Source organism: Micromys minutus (assembly GCF_963924665.1).
Source record: "Micromys minutus genome assembly, chromosome: 3".
NCBI classification, from domain to species: domain Eukaryota; kingdom Metazoa; phylum Chordata; class Mammalia; order Rodentia; family Muridae; genus Micromys; species Micromys minutus.
In genome coordinates this window covers 61,553,318-61,571,418 of record NC_137972.1, presented here as the reverse complement: position 1 = coordinate 61,571,418, position 18,101 = coordinate 61,553,318, and the positions used below count along the sequence as shown (strand labels likewise).

Sequence of the window (18,101 nt, the reverse complement as noted above, 5' to 3'; positions counted from 1 at the left end):
TTGGAGACAAGGCACTGGAAAACATATCCACTGATCAAGCCTGCAGTTCTGATATATCTCAAATTCAACTGGGGTTTTAATGAAGGACAATAACTCTTCCAAAGATCTACACTGTAACTTCTGTTGACACAGAGTCATTTAGCTAGATACCATAGTAAGAGCAAACATGTTGCTGGAAACATGTAGCTGGATGTCTAACAACAGGGAACAATCATTCCACAAAGGCTAGGAATAAAGTGTCATAGCTCTGGGGTGGGAAACAATAGTGAGAAGTAATGGGAGTATGAAGGACCAGATCCCAACACACTGAAATGTTCATGGAATAAGAAGGTTAGCTCAGCCAGTGCATGGAAAATTGATTCATTCTGGCTAGAAGTTGAAACACATCATGTATTCTGCAGGGTAACTACAGAGTCTGGTGGTTAAGGAAAAGTCAGAACATGGCCCCACATGCCTAGAGGTTTACTCCCAATAGAAATGAGAACTCTGAACCTCCAAAGAATAATTGATTTCAACAATTTTATTCTTCCATCAGATTATTTAATAGGGAACAACTTGAATAAAAAGACTGGTGTAGCTGTACAGGTTTATTTGCTGCCTCAATGTTTCTGATGTACTGCGAAGACATTACTTGTCTGGAACATTAGTCACATCAGGTATACTAACTAACATGCCCTAGAAACATAAGAGAAACTTTACATTTTACAAACTGCAAAGAGATGTGTGCAAAGAGAAACACAGACTTCTGGTTTGTAAAGGAGAGACACTTTTACAAAAGAAAAAAGAAAAATAAGAGACAAGTTCTGAAAGACAGCTAAAACATGATGGGTTTGGGTTGAGCAATAGCCAAAATAATAGAAAAGACAAAAATCTCAAACTTGACGTAATCCTCCATCTACCTGGCAAGTCCTAGTTTTAGAAGACCCCTTAGAAAACAACCTAAACTAATAATTCAATGAATTTTTAGTTCACACCATTTCTTTTGTTAACCTTCCCCATTAACCATATTGTTCATTGATACCTCTCAATATCAATTATCTTAATTCCCAAATGAAAAGACAACAAAATGGATGTGAAAACAGCATTAATCTATATGCTGAATAAAAGAAACATATCTCAAGATCAAGGAAAAACATTCTCTCAGGGTGAAAATAGTGAAAAAAAGAAAGATATTTCAAATAAATGTATTGAAAAGCAAGCTGGTATAGCCCTTTTAATATCTAACAAAATAGACTTAAAACAAAATTATTCAAAAGAGATAGATGACATTACAAAGTCTTCAAAAGAAAAATGTACACCAACATGACATTTCAATTCTTAACATCTATGCCCCACACATAAGGCCACCCAGCTTTGTAAAAGAAATAGTCCTAAGCGTTAAATCATATACATACCTTACATACAGAGAGTGAGAGACTTCCATATCCCATTCTTGTGAATAAACAGGTCATCCAGATAAAATCTAAACAGAGGAATAATGGTGTTAACAGACTTTGCAAACACATTCCAATACACAAAACAAGATTTCTTTTTCTTAGTACTCCATAGAACTATCTACAAAATTATTTACATATCCAGTCACAATAAAGATTTCAATAGATAAGTGAAAATTATAATAACTCCCAGAATCCTTTCAGGCCATCATAGATTATACCTGGATATCAACAACAGAAAGCATTCAAATAATGGAAACTAAACTAAACTAAACTGTCTTCTGAATGACTTCTGGGTCATGGCAAAAAAGCACTAAGTGCCTGAATTAAAAAAAAAAGGAGAGATCTTGTACTAGCAGCGTAACAGTACACCTAAATGCTCTAGAACAAAATGAAGTAACCACATTCACTAGTAGATAGCAAGAAATAAACAGAGGGTTAAAATGAATAAAACAGAAACAAAGAGAACAACACAAAGTATCAATAAAGCAAAGAGTAATTTCCTTTTGAAAATCAATAAGATAGACAAACTCTTACTAACTAAAAGGAGTGAATAACCAAACTAATGAAATTAGAAATACAAAAAAGACATAACAACAGATACCAAGGAAATCCAGAGAATCACACTGATATACTTAAAAAAATCAAACCCTACCAAATTGGAAAAAATTAAAGAAATTGATAATTTTCACAATAGGTTCCACTTATTAAAATTAAATTTAAGACTAGATGAACAATTGAAATAGACCTGTGATTCATTGTGAAATAGAGTTAGTCATTAAAAGTTTCCCAACAATAACAACAACAACAATCCCAAAGGCTAGACAACTTTAGCACAAAATTTTACTAGACTATCAAAGGTGGAAATTTCTGTGGAGTACTGAGTGAAAGCACATTATTTTGTTTTTGGATGGAATGTTCTGTTAATATCTGTTAGGTTTACTTGCATTATAATATTTGTTGGCTCCATAATTTCTCCATTTAGTTTTTGTCTGTATGACCTCTCCATTTGTGAAAGTAAGGTATTGAAGTGTCCCTCTATCAGTGTGTGAGGGGCAATACAAAAACCAAATAAAAACAAAACCATAAAAAATAAAAAATCTTCCAGCGGTATCACCGTCCTTGATTTCTTGTTGTACTACAGAGATATATTAATAAGGTCTTCAGGGTATAGGCATAAATATACTTGTTGATCAATGGAATCAGGTTAAAATCCCAGCATAAGTCCACACTGTTGGTTTACAGCTGATTACGTTAGCCTCATCCTAGGGACCTAGCAACTGCTTATGTCATTATCTGATGCCATTACTGGCTGCCAGGTACAGGTGGCTTTTCAAAGGACTAGGCCACCACCCCAGTGTTCTCTTTCTTTCTCCCTCTTCCTCTTTCTTTCCTCCTCCCTTCCTCCCTTCCTCCCTAGCTTCCTTCGTCCCACTCTCCTTCTCTCTCCCCCTCTTTCTTTCTTCTCACATACTCCTGGCTAGTCTCACCCCACTTCTCTGCCTTCAGGGCCCTGCTCTGGTCTGTGTGCCTTTACCCCTTCTCCAGGCAATCATTTTCCTCCCTTCTCCCAAATAATATCATCCCTCCACCACCTATGGATACCTGAATTTTTATTCTAAAAAAAAGCCAGAAATACGCTCTGGGGGTGTGTGGAAAACAGCATCTTCAACAAATGGTACTAAACAAACTGAATATCTACATGTAGAAAATCAGAGATAAATTTGTAACCATCAGCCTGCAAAAAACTCAAGACCAAGTGGATCAAAGACTTTAACATAAATAAGTCACAGTTTAGCTCACAGAAGAGAAAGAGGAAATAGCACTGAGTGCTTTGCTATAGGAGATAACATCCTGAATACTACATCAATAGTTCAGGTACTAAGATTGAGAGTTAGTATGTAGAACATCATGCAACTGAAAAACTTTTGTGAGAAAAAGGACACTGTCAGTTGCAAAAAGTGGCAGCCTATACAATGGGAAAAAGTTTTCACCAACTTCACATCTAAAAGTGGCTAATATTCAAATAAATAATGAATTAAAAAAGTAGATATTAAAAACCAATTAATCCAATTAAAAATGGGGTACATATTTAAACAGATTTCTCAACAGAGAAATTTCAAATGGACAAGACATAGTTAAAGACATGCTCAATATTCTTAGCCATTAGGAAAAGGTAAATCAAAACTACTTGGAGATTCTATCTTATACTTAATATCAACAACAAAAGTGACAGCTTATGCTGACCAGGATGGGAAATAAAGAAAACACCAATTCATTACTTTTTAGAGTACAACTTTTCAGCCATTTTTTAAATCAATGTGGCAGTTCTACACAAAATTGGGAATTGATCTATGCAATGACTCAGCGATACCATGCTTGGATATAGACAAAAGAACCCTCAAGAGTACTTGCTCAACTAATTCCATTTTGACTTTATTCATAATAGCCAGAACCTGGAAACCATCTTTATGTCTGTCAACTGAATAATGAATAAAGAAAATGTAGTGGGCAATGAACTGCTTAAAATTGTAAAAGCAAACAAACAAAACATAAATAAAAAGAAAAAAAAAAAAAAAAAAAACCAAAAAACCCAAAACCAAACCAACCAAAACAAAAATAAAAATTGTGAAATTTGCAGGCAACTGGATAGAACTAGAAACAAAATCATCCTGAGTTAGATAACACAAACCCAGAAAGATAAATGTTATATGTGTTCATTTATAAGTGGATATTAGCTGTATAGTAAATGATAATCAAGGTACAATCTACACACCCAGAGAGATTAGGTACTTACCTGTGCTTACTTACCAGGCCAAGGAAGGTCGCCTAATATGGAGATGAGGAAGAAAGCTAGGCTTGAGTTATAGGGACCCCAGCAAGACTGAGATTGTGACAGTTTTATTGAGAGCAATCAGTCTTTTTATACCTTTATCAGAAACAAAGTATAATTACAATAGCGGGGATCAATACAGCAGTAGTTGCCAAGATACAATGAAGTTTGCAAGCTATACAGGGTACATTAGTATGTGTCCTTGACTACTAAGGGGACATACAGAAAAGTTGAAAGCTGTCTGAATAGAGCACATTTGTCTCTCAGGAAATGGAAGGCATGTTGTGCCCCAGGAGCCATGAACTCTAATCTGAAAAACCTATTATGCTTGCCTCTCAAGGCAGCTTGACCAGGTCATCTCCAAAGATGAGGTTTCTCAGGGGAATTAATGAATCTTCCTGGGGGTGGGGCAGTATAGATGATACTGCAGATGAATTTGGGGTAGAAAATGGATAGGCAAGAGGAGAACCAGGTCTGGGAGCAGTGCTGGTACAAAGTTTGGGGGGAGATAGCTGGAATTGAGGACTATTGTGAGGCAATGGAAACTTTATAAAATTTATGAGGGTGAACTTAATGAAGCCTTCTATTAATGGAGGATACAGAGTCTGAAATGGTCTTTTTTTAGCCACACAAGGCTTTCAATGGTGGTACTGAGTTACATTGTGTTGAGTTGTTGGCCAAGGGGAGTCCATGGAACTCCCTAAACAACCCATAAAGATGCTAGAACTGAGGATAGCTCTGTGAAACCTGACAGTTGGGCCTATTGATGAATATAACATCCACAGAGCTCAGTAGATGTAGAGAGGTCAAGCTGGTGTCTGCATGGAGACTTCACTCCTTCCTTGTTCTGGTTTCTTTGTCATAAGTAAATACTCTGCCAGTTATGGAAAGAGCAACCTGGATAACAAACTGGCCACAAAACCATTAATTAACCTTCATTTTTGCCTGCTTACAAGATGTGCTGTAGCAATGGTGGCCAAGAACTTGTAGGAGTGGCTAATAAATAGCTGGTCATATTGAGGTCCAAGCCACAAGTGGGAACCCACACTGGACACTGCTTGGATGGCCAGAAACTAGAGACTGAATAGCTCAGAGACATAGGGTAGAACCAAAAATGAGGAGAAAAGATTAAGAAAGAATAAAGAATCAAAGAAAGGGAGAAAAGACAACAAAAACCAATGAAGTGATTTGAAATTCCATATTGAGATACTTATAGATCAGTGCCTTGATCAGTTTTCATCAGAGAGGCTTCCTGGGACAATAGATGAGAGCCTCAGTTGAAGTTCATACTTCTGTGGAAATCAGTATGGAGGTTCTTCAAGACATGAAAGTAGAAAACAGAGGCAGCATAAGTTTCAGTTATGCTATTCCTGATATATATGACCTGAGGAATCTATGCTAGCACACCACCAAAATAGTTGTGTGTTCATGTTTATTGTAGAACAGAACGTCTATCACTGTAGGTTCATGCTTCTTCATGTCCCAGGCTATAATCTGGTGTCATATCCTTTAGTTTATGCATGGATCAAACAGAGCTTGCTGAGCTGTCTCTTCTGTCACGACAGACGTGTCTGTTTGGGGGGGGGAGGCACTCCTTTCACTTTCTGATACTCTTTGAGATGCTCTAGGTATACATTTCTGATCCTGGCTGGTAATCAATCTATTCCGAGGAGCCCTGGTCACCTCCATCTGAGCCTGATGACAGACACCAAGACATTGAGTGTACTTCTTGCTATGGAGGGACATTTTGCAAGTGCTTTGTTTCATTTACAATAATCTTCCTAGGAACTTAGTAGAGACCTTCTAGTAGTTAAAAGCTCTTGCTGCCCTATTGTAAAGACTGGAGGGGAGTAGACATCCCAGCACACAGAAGAGGTGGTAAATAAACACCTAAAAATTTAGCTCCAAGGGACCTGGCAACCTCTTCTGGTTTTCATGGACACACACATAAATGTTTGCATATGCTCTCACACAGTCAGATATACACAGATATTCATGAACACACACAAATAACAATAAATACTTAAAATATTCTAAATATTATTTGATTAACATAGACTCAAAAAAGAAAAAAAATGGGTGTTTTGTCTTTGAGAAATTGTTTCCAGTTTTCAGCTGTCATTTATTCAATGATTAGGAGTTTTTTCTTGCTTTGTAAATCAGCAATATGATTCAATTATCTGAAATTCTGACTCAATACTCTAAGGAATGTCTGAGTTTCATTTTTTACAATAGTTTAATTTATCTCTTATCATGATCATCTAATTTAAAGAGAGATTCAGTTTCTCTCTTGTAATTGGTGTCTTCATCACAATGAGTACTTTGGTTTGTCCCATAACTTGCTTGTCATTCAACTATGAGGACTGAGGGAACCGCCCTAAGGGAGAGAGAGGCATACTATGGCTTTGCATGAAGGTAAGGGATTACATTCAGGATTGCTCCCCCTCCCCTCTGGGAAAGCACAACTTTGTGCTGACCTTTTCTGATGGCAGCAGCACATTTAAAGTCTCCAGGGAACATTTCACAATGACCCATAGATCTGTTTCTTGAACCCTAGAGGAGATTTCAAAAAACGTTTGGCGTTTTATGAGGGTGTCCTTTTGCACTTCTTGTTTGAGATGTGTTATTTTGTTCTTCCTTGCAGGCATTTTCACCCCACAACCTCACTTTTCTGAAATTTTCTACAGAAAACTAGTAAAATGTTGTTCAACTATTTGGTGCACCTGGAATGACTCGGTATGCACAGTATCAGAAATGACTTGCTAGGCAGGGGGCTGCTCTTTACAAATAGGAGAATGACACTGTACATGTGTGCCTGGATGTCTGAGGGTGGTGGACAGCATTAGGGCACAGGCTAACCTTGATTCCCAATTTACATGAACTATGAAAAATAATGAAAGCAACAATAATTGCCCAGGATGGAATTAGTTCATGCCAAGATTGGTAATATATTATTACAGTTTCTCTGTGTACATGAGGTCAATGGATAGGAGAAGGTTGAAGAAAGGACAAATGTCAACTCAACTGTTTATTGAGTTTTGAAATTAACAGAGTACATTTACCTAGGATGTATTACTGTATTAATCAGAGTTCTCTAGAATCACAGAACTTATAAGATAAATTTCTATATATGAAGGGAATTTATTGGAATGACTTCAGGCTGCTTTCCAACTAATCCAACAATGGCTAGCTGTGAGTGGAAAGTCCAAGAACCTAGAGGCTTCATGTTTCAGTGGGTTTTCTGTATGAACTGGAATCCTAAAGAAGTAGGCTCTAGTAGACATGCTAGCAAGTAAGTACAAGCAGGTAAAGAACAAACCAAACCTTCCTTCTTCCACTGTCCTTACATAGGCCTCCATAGAAGGTATGGTCCAGCTTAAAGGTGTGTATCCACCCAGATTAAGAACACATGTTATTCCCACTTCAAGATCTGACTCAAAATCTTGTGTCTTTCAGCCTCAAGATTTGGGCCAAGGAGTGTCCTCCATTTCTGGATTGTGGTTCATTCCAGATATAGTCAAGTTGACAATCAAGAATAGTCATTATAGTTATCTTCTAATTTGAAGATAACAAATTAATGTATCAGAAGCTAACTGATCATTTAATCTCTGTGCCAAAGGTCTACCCGGGCTGGGATAGACCACAGCCTAACAGCACAGGTCCTTATCCCTGCCCTTCCCTAATGTTATGATCTCCATACTCAAGAGCTAATCCTGGTTACTTGAACTTATTTTGGGTATCTGTTCTGACAAAACAGAGGAAGCCAGATTTACCCAACTTGGCAATATTGTGGTGAGTGAATTTCAAACATGTTATCTATAACCTTTAAGCCACGCCCCTACACAATGCTTTTTAATACTTATACTTGCTTCCTAATTTTGCTTCCGTTTTAGTGTAGTTACTACTGACCTACCTTTTTAACTGAAGTAAACCCATCAAGCAACCATTTCCTGTACGTTAGATGTGTTGTGCCCATAGAGTGTGAATCTCCTTATCCAGTATTTAAATTTCATAAATTTCATGCCAGACATGGCATCCTCAAAGGGAGGCAGTGATTACCATGGCATTCAAGGAGAGGATTCCAAGTGCCACCAGCAGAATGTCACCTCTTGCAGCTGTAGCTAAAGGCAATTAGGTAGGACCCATTTTCTGTTTAAATTGAGAATTAAGATCTAAAATAGGATGACAATTTAATTTTAAAAATTAAACCTAATGCACTTAGACATTTAAACAGAAATATTTCTACTTGTTACTTATTGCAAGTTGAAATGAATGTGTTGGGTCAGAGACCAACAGGAGGCTTCCTCACTTTGGCATCAGTCATGTGCCAAGACAGATCAACAGATTGGATTGAGGGTTGTAACCCAATCTCAAATGAGACCGACAGAAATCATGTGACAAGAAAGCTCCACAGCATCAAGCTGGGTACAGAAATGTCCCAACAAAGAATTGAGGCAAGCAGCTACATCTAAGACTGGCTCTTAGTCCAAAGCAAGAAGCCAGGGTTCTTAAAAGATGACCAGAAGAGGCCAACTTCTTCTAGGTTCAAGGTAGTAAGGTTTGTATCTCATCAGATGGATTGCTGCTTATCTTAAATTCAAATTCAAGTAAGCACCGTGAATTATATCTGTATTGTAACATCCATCTGAGACCACCTACAGCTAGAAGACAAATCTTGACAGCAGAATGACAAAAAAAAAAAAAAAAAAAAAAAAAAAAAAAAAAAAAAAAAAAATACTGGTTGCACATCTGCAGCAGGAGGCAGTAGCCATGGCCGGCGGGGGGCAGAAACTGTCCACAGAGAAAAGGTATCTGACAACGGAGAAACCCATGCTCCACCTGTCCCAAAAGGGCAAAGTTACATTAAAGAGACAACTGTCCCTCCCAAACACCAAAAGGTGATCCCTTCAAGTCAATTTAATCTTTGGTTGAAGAGGCATGGGCTCCCCCTAGAGGCCAAGAAAGTTAAAAGGCCTTGAAACTGGACCAGCCTCCCCAACCAACTTGAAGGCTACTCATCAAGTGGGAACAAGGCTGGCATTAGTTATTAATAACTTTTAATCATGTTTGGCCATTGCATTTCTCACATATGGATCATATTAAATAATATTTATCCCAGTTAAGGTAGCAGCTAGCATTGTAAAGGTAAAAGGAGGCTGGCAAGCACATGTTGGTGCTTTAAGGAAAACCATAGGCTGTCGCTTACACATTATTACACTCAATTGTGGTTATTATTACCATGAGCACATTTATATAGCCAGAGATTTCTAAAGTTCAGAATGCTGTTACCTCTAGCTTCCAAAATAATACATACATGAAATTCAATATCCACAAACTCTATTGAAAACATTTGAAATATGAAATTGAAGATCTTTTAAAAATTATGTGACGCATTACATTAGAATTTTGATGGAGCTTGAATTAAATCTGCAGATAAGTTTTGATAGTATGGTCTTTTTCAGAACTTTAGTTCTTTCAGTCCCAGAGCACAGAATCTTTCCATCTTCTGGTATCTTTTTCAATTACTGTCTTTAATGTCTTAAACATTTTGTTATAAAAGTCTTTTAGTGGCTTGGTTACACTTAATCTAAGATTGTTTCTTTTTCTTTCTCTTCTTTCTCTCCATCTCCTCCTTTCTCTGAGTCTATTTTAGATGGTATTGTTTTCCTAATTTCATTATCAGTCTGTTTATTATTTGTCTGTTAATTTTGTATCCTGCTATTCTGATGAAAATATTTTCATCAGCTGTAAACATTTCCCGGTGAAGCCTTTAAGGTGCTTTATGTATAAAATTGTAATAAGAAAACTGATTTCTTCCCTTTTCAATTTGTATTCCTTTTCTCTGCTTCAACTGTTTTATTGCTTAGCTAAGACTTTAAGTACTATATTGAACAGGTATGGCAAAAGTAGACAACTGTGTCTTCTTACCAATTTTAGTCAATTATAGTGGCATTACCCTTTGTTTTCTCTGGGATTTTTGTGAATCATTTTCATTAGTTTAGGGTTGTCCTCTGCATCCTGGCCTCTCCAGGATTTTATTGTGAAAGGGTATTGGATTTTTGTTAGCATTACAGACCCTTTCTGCTCTGTCAAAGGTCTTTTTTTTGCATCTATTGAGATTATCAGATGGTCTTTATCTTTCAGTCTGTTTAATTGGTGTATTATGTTTATTAATTTATGTATGTTGAACTATTTCTGCAACTGTGGTATGAAGCCTACATCATAATCAAGGATAATTTTCTTATTGTGCTTTTAAATTTTGTTCACAAATAATTTATTAAGAGTTTTTTATCTATGATTATAAGGAAGACTATTCTATAATTTTCTCTTTTTATTGAAACTTTGGTGGCTTGGGTATTTGGGTAATAGGTACTACATGGAACAAAAATGTTCCTTTAGTTTCTATTTTGCAGAATAACTTGAGAAGTTTTTCAAATAATTTGTAGTTAGTTGTGGCAAAATTAAATGCTGGGTCCACCTGGCACTGGGCTTTTCTCAGTTGGTAGATTTCAAATTACTTCTTCTATTTCACTATGGCTTATAGGTGTAAATAGCATGTTTCATATTGATTTAAGTTGAATGGAATATATTAAAAGAAATTAATCTTTTATTTTTAAGTTTTCCAGTTTAGCAAAATACAGGTTTTTTTTTTAAGGTCTGTAAAGTAAGAATTTCTTCAGTACCTGTCATAGTGTCTTCTCTTCATTATACTTTTGGTCTTTTTTTTTTTTCTTTTCTTTTTTGGTTACATTGGCTAAAGGTTTGACTACCTTGTTGATTTTTTTTTCACTGAAAAATTTTCTCGGTAATTTTTTTTCTTTTTTGTTTTCCTCCTGTTGGTTTCTATTTCATTGATTTTTAATTTTTTTCCTATCTACTCTTATAGGTATAAATTCTCCTTGTTTTTCTAACGAATTCAGGTGTAAGTAATCTATATGAATTCTCTTCAGTTCTTTGATATTGACACACAGTGCTAGAAACTTGTCTGTTAGTTCTATTGTGTTCCAAAATAATCCTGAATAATACAGCAACTAAAGTGAGAATTATCATTCTCATTTCAGATATTTTACTGAGTTATAGTAATATAGTCAGATTGTGTTGCCATAAAAAACACATGCTAATCAATGGACTGAAGACCCAACATAATTTTTCTTATGCACAAACCATAGATTTATAACAAAGAAGTGAAAAATACTAGAGAAAAGGCAGTATCTTTACCAAAGCTTCTTGTTAAGCTGGCTGACTACATGAAGAAGAACGTAAACAGAGCCATACTTATGAACTAAATGAACACAACTACACATGGATTATAGACCTCAACACCCTTCTCTCATCAATGAACAGATAATGGAAACAGAAACTGAACAAGGACTCAGTGAATCTAGCAGAGGTTATGAACCAGTTGGAACTAATACAAATCTACAGAACATTTCATCCTAAAACAAAAGAATAAACCTTCTTCTCAGCACATCACAGAACCTTCTCCAAAACTGACCATACATTCTATCAGATCACCATGGTCTAAGGCTGGTCTTTAATAACAACAAAGACAAAAAAATGCCCATATACACATGGAAACTAAACAATGCTCTATTAAAGATACCATGGTCATAGAAGAAATAAAGAAATTAAGGATTTTCTAGAATTTAATGAAAATCAAAACACAACATACCCAAATCTATGGGATGCAAAGAAAACAGCACTGAGAGGAAAACACATAGGTCTGAGTGCTTCTAAAAAGAAACTGGAGAGAGCATACACTAGCAACTTTACAGCACAGTTGAAAGCTCTAGAACAAAAGGAAGAAGATACACCCAAGAAGAGTAGATGGCAAAAAATAATCAAATTCTGAGCAGAAATTGAACAAATAGAAACAAAAAGAACCATTGAAAGAATGAATAAAACCAATAGCTGGTTCTTTCAGAAAATTAACAAGATTGATAAACACTTAGCTAGACTAACTAGAGGGCAAAGAGAGAGTAACCAAATTAACAAAATCAGAAATGAATGTGGAGACATAACAACTGAAACTGAGGAAATTCAAGAAATCATCAGATCCTACTACAAAAGCCTATACTCAACAAAGACGGAAAATCTGGAGAAAATGGATGAATTCTTAAACAGATACCAGATACTAAAGTTAAACCAGGACCAGGTAAACCATCTAAATAATCCCATAACACCTAAAAAAATAGAAGAAGTCATCAAAAGCCTCCCAACCAACAAAAGCCCAGGTCCAGATGGGTTCATTGCAGAACTCTATCAGACATTTATTGACAACCTAATACCAATACTCTCCAAACTATTCCACAAAATAGAATCAGATGGAATACTACCTAACTCATTTTTCGAGGCCACAATAACCCTCGTTCCTAAACCACACAAAGACCATACAAGGAAAGAGAACTTCAGATTTATGAACATTGATGCAAAAATATTCAACAAAATCCATGCCAACCGAATCCAAGAACACATCAAAACGATCATTCACCATGATCAAGTAGGCTTCATCCCTGGGATGCAGGGATGGCTTAATATACAGAAATCCATCAATGTAATCCACCAAATAAAGAAACTCAAAGAAAAAAACCACATGGTCATCTCACTAGATGCTGAGAAAGCATTTGACAAAATTCAACACCACTTCATGTTAAAAGTCTCGGAAAGAACAGGTATCTAAGGGCCATACTTAAACATAATAAAAGCAATATACAGCAAAACAATAGCCAACATCAAACTTAATTGTGAGAAACTTGTAGCAATCCTACTAAAATCAGAGACTAGACAAGGCTGTCCACTCTCCCCCTACCTATTCATCATAGTACTGGAAGTCCTGATCAGAGCAATTACACAGCAAAAGGAAATCAAAGGGATACAAATTGGAAAGGAAGAAGAAAAACATCTTAAAAACATGATAGTGTATGTAAGTGACCCAGAAAATTCCACCAGAGAGCTTCTACAGCTATTAAACAAGTTCAGCAAAGTGGCTGAATATAAAATTAACTCAAACAAATCAGTAGCTTTCTTCTACTCAAAGGACAAACCTGAGGAGAAAGAAATTAGGGAAAAGATACTCTTCACAATAGTCACAAGCAATATAAAATACCTTGGTGTGACTCTAACTAAGCAAGTGAAGGAACTGTATGACAAGAAGTTCAAATCTCTAAAGAAGGAAATTGAGGAAGATCTCATTAAATGGAAAGATCTCCCATGCTTATGGTTTGGAAGGATCAACATTGTAAAAACGGCCATCTTACCAAAACCAATCTATAGATTCAATGCAATTCCCATCAAAATTCCAACCCAATTCTTCATAGAGTTGGAAAGAGCAATGTGCAATTTCATCTTAATATCAAAAGACTTAGAATAGAGAAATCCATCTTCAACAACAAGAAAACATTTGCGGGAATCACCATCCCTGACCTCAGGCTATATTACAAGGCAATTGTGTTAGAAACTCTATGGTACTGGTACAGAGATAGGGATGTGGATCAATGGAATAGAATAAAAGATCCAGAAATGGGCCCTCACATATATTTCCACTTTATTTTTGACAAAGGAGCTGTAAACATTCAATGCAAAAATGAAAGCCTTTCCAACAATTTGTGTTGTTCCAACTGGCACTCAGTATGTAGAAGAGTGAAAATAGACCCTTTCTTATCTCCTATTCAAAGCTCAAGTGCACGTGGATCAAAGATCTTCACAATAAACCAGGTACAGTGAAACTATTAGAAGAGAAATATTAGAACACATAGGCACAGGAGAAAACTTTCTGAACAGAACACCAATGGCTCCTGCTCTAAGATCAAATATCTACAAATGAGTCTTAATGAGATTGCAAAGTTTCTGTAAGGCTAAGGACATTGTCAACAAAACAAATGGTAGCCAACTGAGTGGGAAAAGATCTTTACCAATTTTTCATCTGATAGAGGCCTAATATCCAAGGTATACAAAGAACTCAAGAAGTTAGACACCAGAGAATCAAACAACCCTATTAAAAATTGGGGGTACAGAGCTAAACAAAAAGTTCTCAATTGAGGAATATCAAATGACTGAGAAGAATCTAAGGAAGTGCTTGATATCATTAGCCATCAGGGAAATGCAAACCAAAACAACCCTGAGATTCCACCTCACACCAGTCAGAATGGGTAAGATCAAAATTTCAGATGACAGCAGATGCTGGCGAGGATGCGAAGAAAGAGGAACACTTTTCCACTGCTAGTGGGTTTGTAAACAGGTACAACCACTGTGAAAATCATTCTGGTGGTTCCTCAGAAAATTGGCTGTAGTAATAACTGAAGACCCAGTTATTCTACTTCTGGGCATGTACTGCTGAGATGCTCCAACATACAACAAAGACACATGTACCACAATGTTCATAGCAGCCCTATTTATAATAGCAAGAAGCTGAAAAGAACCCAATGTCCTTCAGTAGATGATTGGATACAAAAATCGTGGTATATTTACACAATGGAGTACTACTCAGCTATCAGAAACAATGACTTTATGAAATTCTTAAGAAAATGGATGCATCTGTAGAATATCATCCTGAGTGAGGTAACCCATTCACAAAAGAACAGACATAATATGCAGTCACTGATAATTAGATACTAACCCCAGAAAGCTCTGAACACCCCAGAAACAACTCCCAGACTATATGAAGTGCAAGAAAAGCAAAGGCCAAAAAAAAAATCATTATGCTTAATCTTTACAGACCAAGAAAACTTTGCCTATTTCCAGGTTACATCTTGTTTTACATGTACTTTATGCTCATTGTAACTAGTAAGATTTTAAGGCATACTATCAAACTTTTAAAAAAGCAAGTACTCACAAAAATGTATTCAGATACTGTTATGCAAAAATGCTTTTAATATCTGTACATTTATCTTCTATTTTAAAATAAAGTTGTTCAATTAAAAAATAGTTACTACACTACTGAGGAGTGTGACACCTCCTCCCCCAAACTATGTGTTTTAGAATAACATTTAGTGGCTAAGGAAATACCTTGTTGTGATTTGAAAATGCTTGGTCCATAGGACGTGGTAATATTGAAAGGTGTCATCTTGGTGGAGGAAGCCCATGCCTATAGAGGGTTGGCTTTGAAATCTGATGCTCAGGTTCCACCCAGTGCAGAGGAGAGCCTCCTTTAGTTTGCATGTGGCAGCCAGTCTCATCCTGGCTGCCTTCTGATCAAGATGTAGAACTCTTGACTCCTCCAGCACCATGTCTACCTGCACACTGCCATGCTTTACACCATGGTGATAATGGACTGAACTTCTGAAACTGGAAAAAGTCTCAATTAAATGTTTACCTTTAAAAACTAAAATAAATGGTGAATGTGCATAAAAAAGATGTTACAAAAGTTAGTAAAAAACAAATTCTGTATTCCTCAAAAAAAGCACACCATCATTCAAGCAAAGTAGCGTCCTATAGAATGGGGAACAATTCTATCAATTATACATCTGACAGAGAGTTAGTACTAGAATATACAAAGAATTCAAAAACTTCACATCAAGAGAACAACCCAGTTCAAAATTTGGTATAAGAATAAAAATAGTTCTCAAAGGATGAAACACAAGTGAGTAAATACTTTAAAATGCTCGACAGATTTAGCTGTCAGGGAAATGAACATTAAAACTGATTTGAGCTTTCACTTTACTCCAGTGAGAGTGACAATGATCAATCAAACAAGTGTGAGTTGTTGCTGGAGAGAATGATGGGAGAGGGAAACAATTATTCACTGCAGATCAGAGTGAAACTGGACCAGCCCCTGTGAAAACCAATGTGGAAGATGCTCTCCAAGTGCTGAGAATACATCTACAAAAGATCCAGCTGTATCACCCTTCCTAGCACGTGCTCATCTTGTTCACTCTTGTCCTATTCTTCATAGCCAGAAATTAAAAATAATCTCCATGTCTGTCCACTGATGCATGGATAATAAAAATGTGGTACATTTATACAGTGCAATATTATTCAGTCACAAAGTTATGAAGTTTTCAGGTGGAAATTGGTAGAATTAGAAAGAATTATCTTTTGTGTGGTAACCCAAACTCATAAAGGCAAACATTGTATGTTTTCTCTTATAAAGAGAAATTAATTTTTTTCCCATTGGTAGGAATCCCCTTTATCCCTTATCAAAACAAATGTAGACAATACATTTTTTAGAGATATGTTACTTTCTGTGAGGGCATTCTTATCTTGCCCCTTCTAGTGAAAGAGGGCAGATTTTTATTTTAATCTTATTCAAAGACTAGACTAACAGTAACAAAGAAAACAGAGCATCTAGGGTATGGAGTGGAAAACATTCCACTTACAAGCACATTCAAACTTCTTACCAGTACAGAGACACCTGCTGTGGCTTCAGCATTAACTTCATAATGAGTAAGTCTCAAAGTACACGTCAGATGAAGTTCCAACAAGTATTTTAAATAAATTTCAATGACTTGACACTCCAAGTCCAACTAGGCATTCAAAGTCTTCTTTATTGCAAATATGATGTCTTTGACTTGAGGTGTGGAGTTGTCTTCTAGGTTCTTAGTGTAAGGCATAGGGACATCAGCACCAGGGACACGAACAGTAGGGGCATCAAGGAAGTTGAATGCCGGGTCTGCCATTATTCTGGCACAAATCTTGGCTCCTACTGGAGTAGGATTGTGGCCAGCCTCCTTCTACAGTTACGAGATGATTTGTCTTCATGGCACTGGCTTCTACAGCTTCAATGTCCATTGGTCTGACCGCACGCAGAATTATTACCTCACATTCAAGACCCTCCTTAGACAATACAGCTGCAGCTTCTAGGCAGTGGCCCCACTGGTCTTGGATGGGCAACTACCCAGATGTGGGTCCCTTGCCTTTCAAGTTTGACTTTTCCAATAGGAATCAGGAAATCTTTAGACTGAGCATCTGCAGGAAGTTCAAATGCAACTCCATACACCAGTTCATTCTCTAGCATTACCTCTGGATTATTATCACGAATGGCTGATTTAATAAGTCCTTTTGCATCGTCCGAATTCCAGGGGCTGAGCACTTTTAAGCCTGGGCAGTGCCCAGACCATGCAGTGAAACACTGTGAGTGCTGAACAGCTACACCTGCTGAGGCGCCATCGGGCCCCCTGAATACTATGGGCACAGGCTGAAGGCCAGCAGACATGTAGTAAGTCTTGGCGGCTAAGTTTATAACCTCGTCAATAGCTTGCATAGAAAAATTGAATGTCATAAATTCACAGATGGGCCGCAACCCAGCTATAGCTGTACCAACAGCAATTCCAGCAAAACCCATCTCTGATATGGGAGTATCTATGATCCTCTTGTCACCATATTTCTTCCACAGGCCTCTGCTAACCTTGTATGCACCATCGTACTGGGCAACTTCTTCCCCAAGCAGAAAAACGTTGTCATCTCTTTCTAGTTCTTCAACCATACCTTGATTAATAGCTTCACGAAGTGTCAACTGCACTGCCGCGGGGGCCAAACGGTGAAACCGCCTCTTCAGCAGCCTGAAGTCTGCCGCAAGGGTCCCCGCACTACACCAGCTACCGCCGCCATCTTGCCTGTGTCCTCTACTCGCCGCCGAATGACTGAGATGTTACCTTTCTAAGTTTTAGATTTGGGAGTTTAACGGAAATTAGGTAGCTAGTAAAGAATGAGAGGTGAAGAGTATTCTTCCCAGGAAAGGGAAATTGTATGTAATGTTATAAATTTTAAAGAGGAAAGTAAGTGAATTAAACGGGGCAGATCATGAGAGATCAAGATAAAGGAGAAAATCTTGGGGAGGACAACTAACATTAAAGGACTATTAAAAACCATATAAAAGCTCACGATTCTAGAATCTGCTC

At 37.0% G+C, this 18,101-nt stretch overlaps 1 pseudogene across 1 annotated transcript; it reads right to left on the bottom strand.

Moving 5' to 3' along the window:
* Positions 1 to 16,727: 16,727 nt before the first annotated feature.
* On the bottom strand, positions 16,728 to 17,811 carry LOC308418925 (pyruvate dehydrogenase E1 component subunit beta, mitochondrial-like; annotated as a pseudogene). Its single transcript has one exon. The product of its transcript is annotated as a pyruvate dehydrogenase E1 component subunit beta, mitochondrial-like (transcript).
* Between the last annotated feature and the right edge of the window lie 290 nt (positions 17,812 to 18,101).